This window comes from Ochotona curzoniae, unplaced genomic scaffold (genome assembly GCF_017591425.1).
Source record: "Ochotona curzoniae isolate NIBS_2020 unplaced genomic scaffold, NIBS_Ocur_1.0 scaffold_4953, whole genome shotgun sequence".
NCBI lineage: Eukaryota > Metazoa > Chordata > Mammalia > Lagomorpha > Ochotonidae > Ochotona > Ochotona curzoniae.
In genome coordinates this window covers 1,107,428-1,121,948 of record NW_024467127.1, presented here as the reverse complement: position 1 = coordinate 1,121,948, position 14,521 = coordinate 1,107,428, and the positions used below count along the sequence as shown (strand labels likewise).

Here is a 14,521-nt window from a genome sequence, read left to right as displayed (position 1 = left end):
GATGGCGAGGAGTTTCTTGAGTGCACTCTTATTGGAAAAGTGTATTTAAGGAGTGAGAGGAAGTGTGGCACTGGGGAAGGGTTTCTTTCTGGAAATGAGAGGAGAACATTATGTAGGTTCATAGCGTTTATGTTACCTAGAATGTGGAGGCCTCACATAAATGCCTCATTAGGATAAATGCCTGTTAGGAAAGATGAAGCAGAGGTGAGACAGTGGATAAGATCCTCATGTTGCTTGTAATGTCCACAGCTTGTATCAGAGTACTCGTTTAAGACCTAACTGTGCTGCTTCTGATCTAGATTTCTGATGATATATCTTGAGAGGTAGCAGGTAGCTCTGGGGTAACTGCCATCCACATGGGAGATCTAGATGGAGCTACAGCCTCATGGCTGCTCTGTACCAGCCCTGGATTTTGTGCACGTTTGAGGAAAGACCCAGTCAATGGAAAACCTCTCTCTCTCTGTGCCTGTCTATCTGTCTCTGACTTTCAAGTAGACGGCAGTAAATTAAAACCTTAAAGATATTGTTTGCTTTTAGAAAGAGGAAGACCTAATTCTATTCATTCTTTCCTATGGTACTTTTTTTTTTAAGTGAATGGCTGATTCAATTATCATTATGCTTGGAAACAAATAAAACATAACAAAAATAGCTAGGGTTATTTATCAAAACCCAAAAGGATTATGAGAGGGATCAGGAAGGAGAATATCAAAATTTCTGCTCACTCTGTCATTCATTTGTATTTATGACTATCCATTCTACAGTCATTTCATGGTAGGAAATAATTAAGATCTCAAGGCTCTGACACATGCAAGAAATGGAATAACAAGCCCTTGTTTTTAAAAGTTCAGAACTTGAGCCTGACATGATATTCTAGTGGCTAAATCCTTACCTTGCATTCACTGGGATCTCACGTGGACATCAGTTCATGTCCTGATCATTCCATTTCCCATCCAGCTCCCTGTTTGTGTCCTAGGGAAACAATATAGGCTGTATCAAGGCCTTGGGACCCTGCAAACCTGTGAGAGACCCAGAAGAAGCTCCTGGATTCTGGCTTTAGATTGGCTCAGCTCTGGCTGATAAAGCAACTTGTGGAGTTAACCAGCAGATGGAAGTTATTTTCTTGATATTTCGTTCTGCTTTCATAATAAAATTAAATGATCTTTAAAGATGGAGAAAATTAAATAAGACTAGAAGCAACACAGTAATAAATGCACTTGTGGAGACACACACTCCAAGAATAGCACAGAGAGGAAACGCAGTAGGGTAGAGTGCCTGGGGAGAGGGAGATACGGAAATCTGAACAAACACAAACATTGACTATCACATAGCATTCTGGAAGCAGGGCGTTGAGAATTGCCGCTGATCTATTCAGGTTTTGAGCATGACTGAATCCAACGAGAGGATGATTACTGTTTTCCACAATGATGATTCTGAGTCATCAAGAAGATGTTGCATTTTCTGTTCAGAGTTACCTGTTTAAAAAGGCAAGGAAGCATGTAATCCATTTGAGAAAACCCTTCATTTCAAATCATTGAGAAATCTCTGCAAAAATCTTTGGTGGTTTAAGGGATAAATGGCAGTTATTGGAAAATCACCTGTATGGTACACCTCTTCCCTGAAGACTCCAGCTCAGCCAGTCATTGCCATGTATTCAGTCACATTTCTATCACTTCCCTGTGTTAACAACTCATTTTCAATTACTTTCCTCCAGATTTTCTAAGTTCTTGACACCTAAGCACTGATTTCTAAACATGTTTTAAGATTTATTTATTTATTTTTGGTTACAAAGTTAGATATTCATAGGATCCAACAGCTCCTCCTGGGTCTCCCATGTGGGTACAGGGTCCCAAAGCTTTGGGCCATCCTCTACTGCTTTCCCAGGTCACAATCAGGGAGCTGGATGGGAAGTGGAGCAGCTGAGTATGACTGGAGCACACATGGGATCCCAGGTGTGCAAGGCAAGGATTTAGTCACTAGGTTATCGTATCAGGCTCCACCTTAGTTTTTTTTTTTCTTTTAATAAGATCTATTTATTAGGTAAAATGGGATGAGGCAGAAAGAGAGAAAGAGAGAGAGAGAGATCTTCAAAATAGTTGTTTATTCTCCTAATGGCCATGCAGTCGCTGCTAGACCAGGTCAAAGGCAGGAGCCAGACACTTCATTTGGAGCTCCTGCATTAGTGGCAAGGACCCAAGAATTTGGGCCACTGCTTTCCCAAGCCCTTTAGCTGGAAGCTGGGTTCAAAGTGGGTCAGTGAGGGTAAGAACTGGCATTCTGATATTAGAAGCTGTCATTATAAATGGCAGCTTAGATAACTGAGTCACAACTCTGACCCTATTCTTGTATTTTTCTATGGACTAAGTTTCATATTTGGGGAAGTCTGGTCACTGGAGCCCATGTGGAATGTCAGCATTGTCAGCAGCTGCTTTGTACATTATGGCATGACTATTTGAACTGGAAATAACTTGGATTTGGGACCAGGCCATGCCATGAGTGAGGACTCAGATTTATCACTGACTCTTATGGGACTATCAAGGGCCAGCCCATTTCAATGTCATTGTTGAGAAAAATTCACAGGAAAATTCTGAACTAAGGTTGCTAGGAGGGTTGAAGGAAAATAAAATCATGGCTTTTTTTTTTTTGTATCAATACTAGGAAATGTTATTTGTCCAGTGAAAAGAAAAGTCCTGGCTCACAGCCCCCATCCTAGTAATGAAAGTCTAAAATTTATTTTATAATAATAATAATAATAATAATAATAATAATACTAAAAATAATTTAAAGGGGAATTTTTCTTCTGCTTATTTATATGAAAAGCAAAGATCAAAACAAAGAGAAGGAGAAGTAGAAAAGGAGTAGAAGGAGAAAGAGGGAAAAAGAGCTCCTGTTTACTGGTTCATTCCCTAAATACTTGCGATGTGTAAAATTTGGCTGGGGCAAAGCCAAGAACTATACCCGTAATTGGTTGTTGTGTAACAAACTGCTGTCAGGCACTGTGGCTGAGCATAACAATAATATTTATTTTACACATGAATCTGCAGTTTGGAAAGGGTTTGACCACTCTACTTCAGATCAGCCAGGACACACTGAAGATGGTAAGAGGAATTATCAGAAGTTCCTATCACTCACAGTTCTAGAGTTGCTGTTAGCAAAGTGTTGGCAGAAGCTTCAGTCGGCTTGTGGTTGGAATTTATGTATGTGGGTAGAAGAGCTACAGAGAGGGTTGGAGGTGACAGAGATCCTTCTTCCACTATTTCACACCCTAATTCCTTCAAAAGTTAAGGACAGTTGAGACTAAAGTAAGAAGCCAGCGACAAAGTCCGTTCTGAATGTCCAGAGTCCAGGTCCATGGACATCATCCTCTGCTGTCCAGGCACATTGGGAGGAAGCATAACAGCTGCGACTTGAACCAGACATTCTGATGTCTGATGACATTATCTCATGAGATAGCCTTACACACTGTGCTGCAATGCCACTCTTTTTTCTTAAATTAATAAGTCAGTTTGACATGTATTTGAAATATAGATATGAGAGACAGAGACATTCAGAAAGAGAATTCCCATCTACTGGTACACCTCCCAATGTCCTTCCACAGCCAGTGATAAGCCAGGTCAAACCCGGGAATCATACATTCAGTTCAGGTTGCCCATACAGGCAGCAGGGTTTCAAGGGCCAGTTTCATTGCCACTCTCCCAGGGTGTGCACGACCACAACGTTGGAATTAGAGGCAGAACTTTGACCCAAATGCAGGTAAGCTAATACAAAAAGCAGGTAGCTCAAGCATGATCCACAGTATCAAATGCCAATCCCATGTTCAGTTTCAGAGTTGGCCTCCAGATGGCTTGTGGGTGTAGTGACTTCTCACAATGTGCTTATTTACAGACAAGATGTTTACCTAACACCTTGTGTGGTGCAGAGTGTGAATGTCAAATCTGCATTCCCTCCCACCTTAGCAAACCACCCACATCTGCTCTTTTGTAACTTCATCATTCCAGTGCAGGAACACTCACCTACTCAGTTGTTGAAGTGGAAGCTCAAGTCCCTTTTCTCTCCTCACCGTCTCATCTCTCATTCCACATGAACTAATACTCCAACTCTCCAGCCCCTGCCTGTCACTTCACAACTGTAACCTTCCTTCAGACTCCTCATGCCCCATGCTGGATAAATTCAGTGGATTACTGCTTTCTCTTTAGCCATCCAACATTCATGCAGTTGATCTCACCTAGCAGCCAAATGAAAAAAAAAAATCTTCCAAATGTGATCAAAGGAGCCAACCGCAAGCATTTACCATTGCTCTTGAGTCATTGAAGCTATTTTAATTCATAGAAAAATCATGTATTATGTTCACCTTATTTAAGCAAAATCTCTTGAAATTCATGCAGTTTTTAAAAACATAATTTGCATCTGTGAACTTTTTGAAGACCCCTTATACTCATGAATCTCAATTTGTACTGGAAGAACATGCTTTGTTACACTGGGTTGACCTGTTGCTGGAATACTAGCATCTTGTATTAGAATGCCAGGCAATTCTACTCTGTTCCAGCTTCCTGCTAATGTGCTTGAGTGGCAATGCATGATGGCACAGATGCTTGAGTTCATCCTACACACAAAGGCGACCCAGATTGGAGCTGTTGGCTCCTGGTTTGGGAACTGAACTAGAAAATGGCGCCACACTCTCCTCTTTTTCTCTGTGTGTTTATGCTTCAGTCATTCTACCTTCCAATTAAACAAATCCTAAGAATTTTTTCATTAATCTTTGCACCAAGATAAGTTTACCATTTAACTCCGTTTCTATGAGCTTTTTAAGGTACTTTGGTAAATGTTCACTTCTTTCCTTTTCTTGAAGATTTATTTGAGAAGCAAAGCGGGAGATATAAAGATGGAAACAAAGATTCTCCATTCATTTATTCATTTTTCCAAATTGCTACAACAGCTGGGACTAGGCCAGGTCAAAACTAGGTGCCTGAAATTCCATCTTGGTCTCCCCTGTGGGTAACAGGAGCATAAACACTTGGGGTGTTGTCTGTGGCTTTCCCAGGTGTATTAGCAGAGAGCTGCAGCAGAAACCAAGCAGTCAGAGCTCACCAGCATGCTAATGTGGAATGCTGTCTCAAACAGTGGCTTGATCCACTGTGCCTCTAGGCCGGCCCACCACATGCTTCTCTGCGGTCTGCAGAACTATGCCAACAGCAGTTCAGCCAGGACATGTCCCTTGCTCTAGTTCTTTGCCAAGTCTGTCCCTCCTCTAACGACGGAGGCTTTGTGTGCTATTTTTGCTCAGAAGCTTCACTCCACTTACATGCTTGGCTCTTGGCTTCTATTTTGAGTTAGGAAACCAGAGGAAGATGATTTCCAGAAGGGACGTTGTTAGTGCATTTACACCTAAGTCTGCTGATTTTGAGATGCGTATGAGAGAAAACAGGTTGCCAGGCTGTTTTGGAGTGTTAAGTCCATGAGGACCCAGAGCAGGGAGAGCCTGTGAAGACAGCAACTGCCCATCAGAGGGAGGAAGTAGAATGAACAATGCAACTGTAGGCCTGGGGAGCAACACACACAAGTGCCTAAATAGCCAATGGTCACAGAAATTCCAGCAGCTGCCATGGAATTGTGGCTGGGAAATCACCGGAATTCACAGGATAGCTGCTGATGAGCAAAAGTACGACAAACAGCAAGGAGCCCCAGCTGCAGGATGTGGAGGGTCAGTCAGCAAGAAAGCCAAGATGTATTATGACCATGGACCCTGTGGTTTCCACTGGCCACACTTATTCAATAGAAATTTCTATGGATGAACAACTCTGAGGTTGTAAATTGCTTGGGATTCTGAATAGCATGATGCAAATTCCTGTGGTCCTATTCTATCCTGTCCATATTGAACATCACTTGCCAGTGTATCCAAGTCGTACCCACCATGTGCCTGTTCATTCTTTATATAGTGTTCCATTAGGACTTGAACATTCATGAAATCACACAGTGCTTGTGTTCAAGCAGCGTTCACTTCACCACTGTCCCAAACCACAGGAGAAGGGATGCTGACAATACAACCCATCAACCAAAGGTTGTAAATTGCTTCCTTTCTGTAAAATGGTGAGAGATGTCAGCTTAGTAACAGAAGAAAAAACAAAGAAAAGTTATTAACAGTCAGGCAGGCTTTCTGGTAAGTATTTTCTGTTGCTAATGCAGACAAAATATGAAACCATTTTGATTAATTAAAACAGACCTGTTGAGTTAAAGATTTTTATTAATAAGCAAGCTGACATTCAAAGAAGCTAAGTCAAGTTAAAGCCATGCACTCTCTTTGTTCTACAGAATTTCTCACAAATCTAGTTAAATGCCTTTTAGTTAAATTAGTTCTTTCGCCAGTCACAACTCTACTCACTTGATTGGGTAGGAAACTAGCTATCCAGTAAACAGTTACACACATTTTATTAAACTGAGTTAAGATGAGTCTTTTTTTTTCTTAAATCTAGAATATCAGTTTAGTTGAAGTCAGAATTCATTCAGCATCTATATGGGTAATCATTGTATAAAATGTCCCCAATAATAGAAATTATATCACTATATCACATTGGGGAAAAAGTAAAAATTGGAAATGAGGTTGCTGACACAATAATGATATATTTGTGTGTTCAGCAGAATTTGGGGATTAAAACTGAGAAAGGATAAAATGTGAAAACCTTATGGTAATTGCAGAAATTACTTTGGGGACGAAGGGATGAAGAAATGGAGGGGAGGAGGAATGTAGAGAGAAAGGGTGTGAATGGAGAGGGAAGGGAGAGGAGGCAGGCCAGGAACAGAAAACCCATTGGTGAACTCTGAATTAGAATCCTGAATTCTATCATATTTCTATCTTGAGTACAAGTGACCAGATCCTCATGGTGGAGCCAATCATGATCATTAGTCGCCCTGTAACATTTTTTCACAAGGATCTGAAGTTAAGATGATGGAAAGCTTGAGTCATACATCAGTGAATACAAGCTATTCCAGAAGGTACTGCCCCATATGAGCTTCTTAGAGAAGGACAGGACTGTGGTAGCCATGAGGACTCAAGGTGAGAAGGACAGGCCTGCAGTGGCTACAAGGGCTCAGGGTAAGGACAAGCCTCCTGGGAACACAGGGGCTCGGGCTGAGAACAGGCCTGCGGTGGCCACAGGGGCTCAGAGTGACAAAAAGAGGCCTGTGGTAGCCACAGGGATTCAGGGTGGACCATTTGTGGGCAGTGAAGAGACACAGAAAACACAGATTTTCTGTGTAGTAAAGCTGAAATAACAGTTCCTATGTTCAACATTGCACATTCTTCTATAACAGCGACCAGGCCATAGAAGGGTTTTGAAAACTTTATAGAAAATCTGTAGGGTGGAAAAATGTGCACAATTTTTACCATTTTTTAGCACCCCCAGAATGTCCTATTTTATGTTTTCTAAGAGACTAGAAGCATCTTAAATGTTGCTGTTTTCATTTCCAAACATCTTTAGAGCTGTCTCAGCACTGACACAAAGTAATGCTCACCAGTTTTTCTTGTATCTGAACAGCCTGCGTGAATCCCCAGCCGGCGAACCTGCAGCTTAGAACACTGGCATCCAGTGTCAGGAACTGGTCTGAGTCCCAGCTGTTGTGCCTCTCCAACCCTGCTCCCTGCTTCTCATCCTGAGAGGCAGCAGATAATAATCCAAGGACTCAGTGTGGGAGACCCAGGCGGAGTTCTTGGCTCCTGCCTTTGGGCTGTCCCAACCTTGGCTGCTATGGGTATATGGGACAGATGCACTAGGTAGGAAATCAGGATCTCTCTGGCTTTAGAGTAACTGTTTGAAAAATGAACATAAATCACATAAGCTATGATCAAATAGAGCTTAAAATTCACAACTGTATCCCTGTTGCCATCTAGATAAACTAAATTAAACAAGTGACAAAAATAAACAAATATTACAATAAAAAACAAATGGCAAAAGAGGAAGCAATATTTTGAATGTTGCACTGCTCAAGTAGGTCTGAGAGTTTTCAGGGACTTTCTGAAAGCTCTATACTATAGCTGTGCCCCCTAAGACATGGAACATTGAGCTAGCTCTTCCTTTAGTAGTCAGTGGTACCATGTAAGAGGAATGGGGGCCCAGGACCTGCTGTTCAGGGCATACTTTTCTTCTGCTTGCAACTCTGGTCCAGGACGAACCCCGAGGCTGGAGAGCATCTGATCCTGAGCCTGGAAAGTAGAAAGACAGCAATAACAGGTGCACTGTCTCTGTGTGTCTTATACCCAATGGAAACTTTAAAAAATGAAAACGAGTAGAAAAGAAGGTACCACAAAGAGAAGGGATGTGAAAGAATGCTGGTGACTGTGGTCCTTCCCTTCTGAATGTGAGGCAAACCAATGACAAATGCATCAGGCCTCTCAAAGCCAACAGTGATGTTTAAGCCTGTCCGTCTGTGCATAGATCCTCACTCAAGCATGAATATATATAGCCAGAATTTTAGATTTAGCTAAAGTCAAATGCTTGGTTTGTGTCAAAGTTAGCTTTCCTATTAGGTAATGTTATAATATCAGGGTTAGTTTATGTAAATGTCAGTATCACCTGGAGAGATCACATTTTGTGAAGTGCTGTTTTACTCGACTTTGGGGTTGGAAAAGCAAAACAAATTTTCAAAATTAAATTTGTAACTCATCACAAAGGCATACCATACATGTGAATATATTGTCTGCATATATGTGTGTTGATTGGCTACTGAGGAGTATACGGTTTAAACCCAAATATTCAATGACATTTTTATAAACTTGTCTCTGAGCAGTGTCCGTTTGCATGCATGTTTGTCTGTGTGCATTAAGTGGTCTGCCACAATGCAGTGTTCACATATTTTCCCTTGTGCTCTGCATGCTATCAGCACAGTGTGAGAGCTGACAGAATGGCCAGGGCACTGAGCTCCATCAGCCACCCTGTAAGAAATGCACTATATTCAGGTGCATTTCGGCAGTTGGCGAAATTGCCATAGTGAATAGGGGAAGTGGGGGAGAGAGGCCTAGAGACAACACACAACACACAACACACACATACACACACACACACACACACACGAGGGAGACAAAGAACTCTTTTATTTGTTGATTTACTCCCCAAATGGCTTTTAAAAATATTTTATTATTATTATTATCATTTCATGGTACAGTTCCATATTCCCTTATCTCCTCCTTTATCCCCCCCCCCCACCTAGTTCCTCCATATCATTACTAACATATAGTTCTTCCTACACAGTCATATGTCCATCAGTGCGGGCATGGACAATGGCAGAGAGTCCAGAATCCTATTGTCAAGATATAGTAAGCAGTTTCATTGTAAGTCCATCTTTATCTGGAAGCAGAAATGCATACCACACTGCATCTTCACATCTGGATGTTAGTCTCCATTTCATAGCTACTGTACATCCCTTCAAATGAAAAGTCATGATACAAAATCAACAATAAAAAGAAAAATAGAAATTTGCAATGCCATGAAGTTAATTAACATGTTACTAGATATGACAGTCTCCATTACACAGCTACTATACATCCCTTAAATGAAAAGCCACAGAACAAAATCAACATCTGGGAAAAAAATTTAACAATACCAAGAAGTTCAATAACATGCTATTAAATGGCTAACGTGTAGCTGAAGAAATGAAAATCAAGAATCTTCTTGAAGAAAATGATGCCACTGCATGATCTATGAGTCATTGAATGATTTAATAAGAAGAAAGTGCTTTGAAGAGATGAAACCAACAGAAAACAACAAAACCCATGTGATATAGTTTCTGCTGATCTTTTTTGAAGTGTGTCTCCTCCAGACAACAAATAGATGGATTTTGTTTTAAAATCCAGTCTACTAATCTATGATGTTTGATTGAGGTTAAGCTATTTATATTCAGAGTTTAATATGTATGGGTGGCACTTTGGTCCTGTCATTTTAGGAATGGGTTGTTCATTGGTTTAGTCTTCTGTTGCCATTTTACTGAGATGTTCTTCCTATTTGCCTTTGGTTTTGGTAGGTGCTATTCCTCTTTTCTGTCAAGAGAACATCTTGAAGTATCCTTTGTAGGGCAGGTTTGAAAGAGACAAATTCTTTTAGCTTTTCTTTACTGTGGAAGAATTTTATTTCATTTTCAAAGAGGAAAGAAAGCTTTGCAGGGTATGTTATCCTAGGACGACAATTTTTTTTCTTTTAGAATCTGGAATATGTCACTCCATTCTCTTCTTGCCTGTAGAGTTTCCTGTGAGAGATCTCCTGTGAACTTAATTGGCATTCATTATATGTCAATTGATTTTTTTTTTCACGTGCACATTTAAGGATCTTTTCCTTACATTTAATTGAAGAGAGCTTGATACTCATGTTTCTTGGTGAAGATCGCTTTTGATCAAGCCTGTTGGGAGTTCTGTGTCCCTCCTGGATGTTGTTTCCCAATTCTTTCTCCAGCTTAGGGAAATTTTCCTTGATTATTTCATTAAATACATTTGCAAACTCAGCTTCTCTTTCTGCACCTTCTGGGACTCCCATAACTCTTATATTTGGCCTCTTAATAGTGTCTTTCAATTCTTGAATACTTTTTTTTTGGCCTGATCCAGTTCTGCTTCCAGCTTTTTGTTTACCTCTCCCTGATGACAGGAGATATCTTCCAATTCTGAGATTCTTTCTTCTGCTTGCTTTATTCTACTTTGGAGACTCTCCATTGTACTTTTAATTTGCTGTACTGTGTTCTTAATTTCTTATATATCAGCTTTGATTTGACTTACTGATTCCTTAAATTCTTTGAACTCTTGGCATGAACTTCTCATTTTTTATCAGAATCTTTAAAATGTGTCTTATGGATTCTGTGTCCACCATTTTCTCGATGTCTTCCTCAGTTAACTCTGAGATTGGCATAAGGTTTTGTTCCTTTGCTGGGGAGTTTTCAGTAATATTCACTGTGCCTTTGTCTCTTCTTTTGTTCTTAATCATTGTACTTCTGGTTAACAGTCTTCTCCTTAGGGCAGGTTTCTAAGCTGTGTCACACACAGGTCTACAATGCGATTTTACTTTTTGTGGTTGGTACATAACTTTTTGCTTGCAGCCACTTGTGCCACTACCTCCATTGAGTTCCAGGTCTGGGTTCTTATGTCAGATTTCCACGATGGTCTCCACAGCCCCAGCTCCTGGCTCACCACTCTCCACCTCCTGTGATACCGTGTTGAGGCTGCACTGTTGTCTTTGCAACCTTTCTCCCAATTCCAATTGGAGCAGGACCCAGGATTAGAGAGACACCACGTGTCCTATATGATTAGTTTGTTGGTAGTGCTAATCTTGTCAGACCCTGTTGGACATTAGGTCTGGGTGCCCCACGGATGTATTTTGACCGGTGCGATGCCACAGTCGGTATTATTTTCCTGCGGGACCAGTACAATCCAAGGGACTCATTGAGTTCTTGTGAGCTCAGCACATGCTCATTTCACTGTTTTCCACTGCAGTCCTAAAGCGTTTGCCACAGTGTACAAAATGGTGCCTGATGCACCACTACTCTAGTTCTTGATGTGCTGGCCATCACGTCCGAGGGCTACCCAGACCTGTCTTGGGTGGAACCTGTAGAATGCCACGTTGCTGCAGTTCAGTGAGTCAGAAATGAGTTCACTGCCAGCTATGCTCAGTCCTTTCCCTGGCCCCTGCCTCCTTAAGCAAAATGTACCCAATTCAGCTCTAGGGGGCTGACTGGGCTATGAAATCCACCCTGTTCTCACACTGCACATCTGTGATCTGCTGCTCTGTCTCTGCTCCTGGTCAAATCAAACAGACCAGCAGGATGGACAGTTCTTTGTCTGGGCTCACCTCCCAAGCTCCCAGTGAAAGTCCCTTCCCACCTAGTTGCTGGTGGAGTTCTGGCTACTGGTAGAGTTCATACCACTATTATCTGAATGCCGCTGGGGTATCAGTCACTGCAACACCACACCGTTGTGATTGCTGCTTTCAGGTACCCCTCTGCTATTGTCCTGTCCTTTCCTATTTCCTGAAATATGTCCTCTCTGCTTCATCCTGATTAAATGTTTTTCTGTCCATTTAAACGTGTCCTTACCCTCTTCCACCATCTTGATTCTCCCCAAAATGACCTTAATAGCCAGGTCTGGACCAAGGTGATGCCAGGAGCCAGGTGTTTCATCCTGGTCTCTCAAACATAGATGGCAGGGGCCAGCATCTGCTATTTTTTCATGTATATTTGCAGGGAGCTAGCTTGGAAACAGTGGAGGCAGGACTTGAACCAGCCACTCTGACACTGAATTAAAGGCATTGCACATGGTCTTTTAGTCACGGGACCACAACACTGGTAACCCACTATATAGTCATGTACTGCTTCATACTTTATATTTAGAGAAGTCTTTTGGTTCCTCTAGAATCTGGGATGAATTCAAGAATGTAAAGACTGGATACAAGTCATTGCAAGACCCAAGACCAAACCATATATATATGATTAGTTTGTAAAATAGGCAGATTATTAGCTTATTAAGGCTCACCTTAGAATAATTTTAAAAGTTGAAATAATTATACCAGGATATGCTAACCATAGTAGTAGGTCTTAACACCCAGATGGCTACTAAGTTTTGAAGGATGACCCAGGGCATTTGGAGCAGCCCTCTAGGCTTATGTGTATGAACTCCCCGACTCCTCCTAGAGATGTCAATCTCCTACTTAAGAAAACCTTGCAGAACCATTGAAAACAGTTTCATTGAGGAAATAAGCTATTTCAAGTGTGCACTTGGACTGATATCTGTATTGCAGTGGACAGTTTCTGACTTCCCTATCCATCACCTTTCAAACACATGCCATCAATGACCCTCACTGTGCAGGAACTGCCTATGAGGGTATGTCCTTCAGACTGCAGTCTGTGTCACAATGGGAATCAGCCCCCTGCTGTCCTGATTGCCTGCTCCTTCTTGTAATGTGCTTAATAGCTCAGACTCTGTTCAACCCATCTGTTCTTTCACCACCTGCAGTGCCATTGTCACTTGGATGCATAGAAGTGACTACTAGGCATGTATTATAAGCAGTATAGCCATATGGATGTTGTTGATTTGTGGAATTGTCCTTCCATATTTTTAGATGACAGTTCCTTTTGGGTATGCAAAACTGGGACCAGGAATCAGAGAGGAACCTTGCTTATGTTGCATGGAAATGCAGGGCGTTATCTGATAAAAGATGAAGAACACATTACAGATGAAGTTTGGAGAAGTTCTTTGATACAATGAAGAGTTTTAAGCCTCTTGATAGCTGGAGAAGATTGACTGAGTAAAAGGAAAAGAGACAGGACAGCCAGGGCAGTTCTTGGCTGTAAGGAATCTGCAGGCATCTGTGTGGGACCTGGTAACAGCACTCCAGTCTGATGGAGAAGCCCCAGTGAAGCATTCCTTCCTGTGCTGAGTGCAGGGTTCCTGGTTTGTGTTGTCTCAATGCTTTACTGCATGCTTCAGAGTCTGTCCTTGATAACCCAGATGCCTGATATCTTAGGGAAACCACTCAGGTTGTAGTTGGAATGTAATAGCTTATTTGTCACAGAGCCGCAGTGTTCATGTGGGAAGCCCTGTTGTGTCCCACCTGCTCTGTGATGCTATTTTGGCGAAGTTAAGTGCAAGGTCTCCCACAGATCTTCCTCAGGACCCTTGGGTCTTTGGAGGGAGTGTTCTGTCTTGCCTTAGGACAATATGAATTTCATTTCTCTTCCTCCACCATGCCTGAATATATAGTTTTCCTAAAGGTTAAGAATTATGAGTCTAATTAAGAGGATGGAGCACTCCACTACATTAACTTTAATAATGCATGGAAAACACACCCCATACCTTCATTTTCAAAGCCTCAATCACTTCCATGTCCCTTCTCTCTTCCTTGTATTTTTTCTTTCTGTAAAACACTTAATAAAAATTGAATGGTAGCAATGGCTGCTATGGTGATGAAAAAGGAAAGGGAATCATCATTCTTGCTGATTTCTTTCTCTTTTCCCCATTAAGTGTAGCTGAAGCCAGCAGCATCCTTGAGGAAATTCCTTTTGCTGGTCAATGTCATTGCTTGGGAGAGGAGGCCTGAAGGACGGAAAATTGTACTGAAGGCTTGCTCACAGACAGGTTTGATGAAACTCATTCATCAAATGATAAATTGGGAACCTTGCTTTCTTCCTGAAATTGAAAGGCCATCACGGTAGAGAGTGAATATTGTAAAGGTTAAATGTAAGTGACTGATGATGAGGCTCAGTGAACTCCCTGGGGTTGTACCTCTCCCTGCTATGAAACTCTCATGTTCTGCTTCCATTTATACATAACAGTAAGGGCCTCCAGCCAGTCTCTGAAAACGTGCTTTCCTCATCAAGGGCTTGCACCACGAGCCATGAATAGCCATCTTTATGTGTCAGGGCTTTCCTTTTGGGCTTTTTACTTAGGGCCCCGATGCTTAAACACTTAAGCACTGACAGATCTGAAATAGCTCACTGAAAGGTTGTTTAGCGTGACACACATTGAGCAGGCGTTGAGGTCCAAAGAGCAAAATTGAGC

General features: G+C 41.6%; 1 protein-coding gene across 2 annotated transcripts in view; it reads left to right on the top strand.

Annotated features, from left to right (window-relative positions):
* The window catches only part of LOC121150345 (contactin-associated protein-like 5), a 544,128-nt gene that overhangs the window by 389,414 nt on the left and 140,193 nt on the right, over window positions 1–14,521 (top strand). The gene's annotated exons all lie outside the window — the stretch shown is intronic.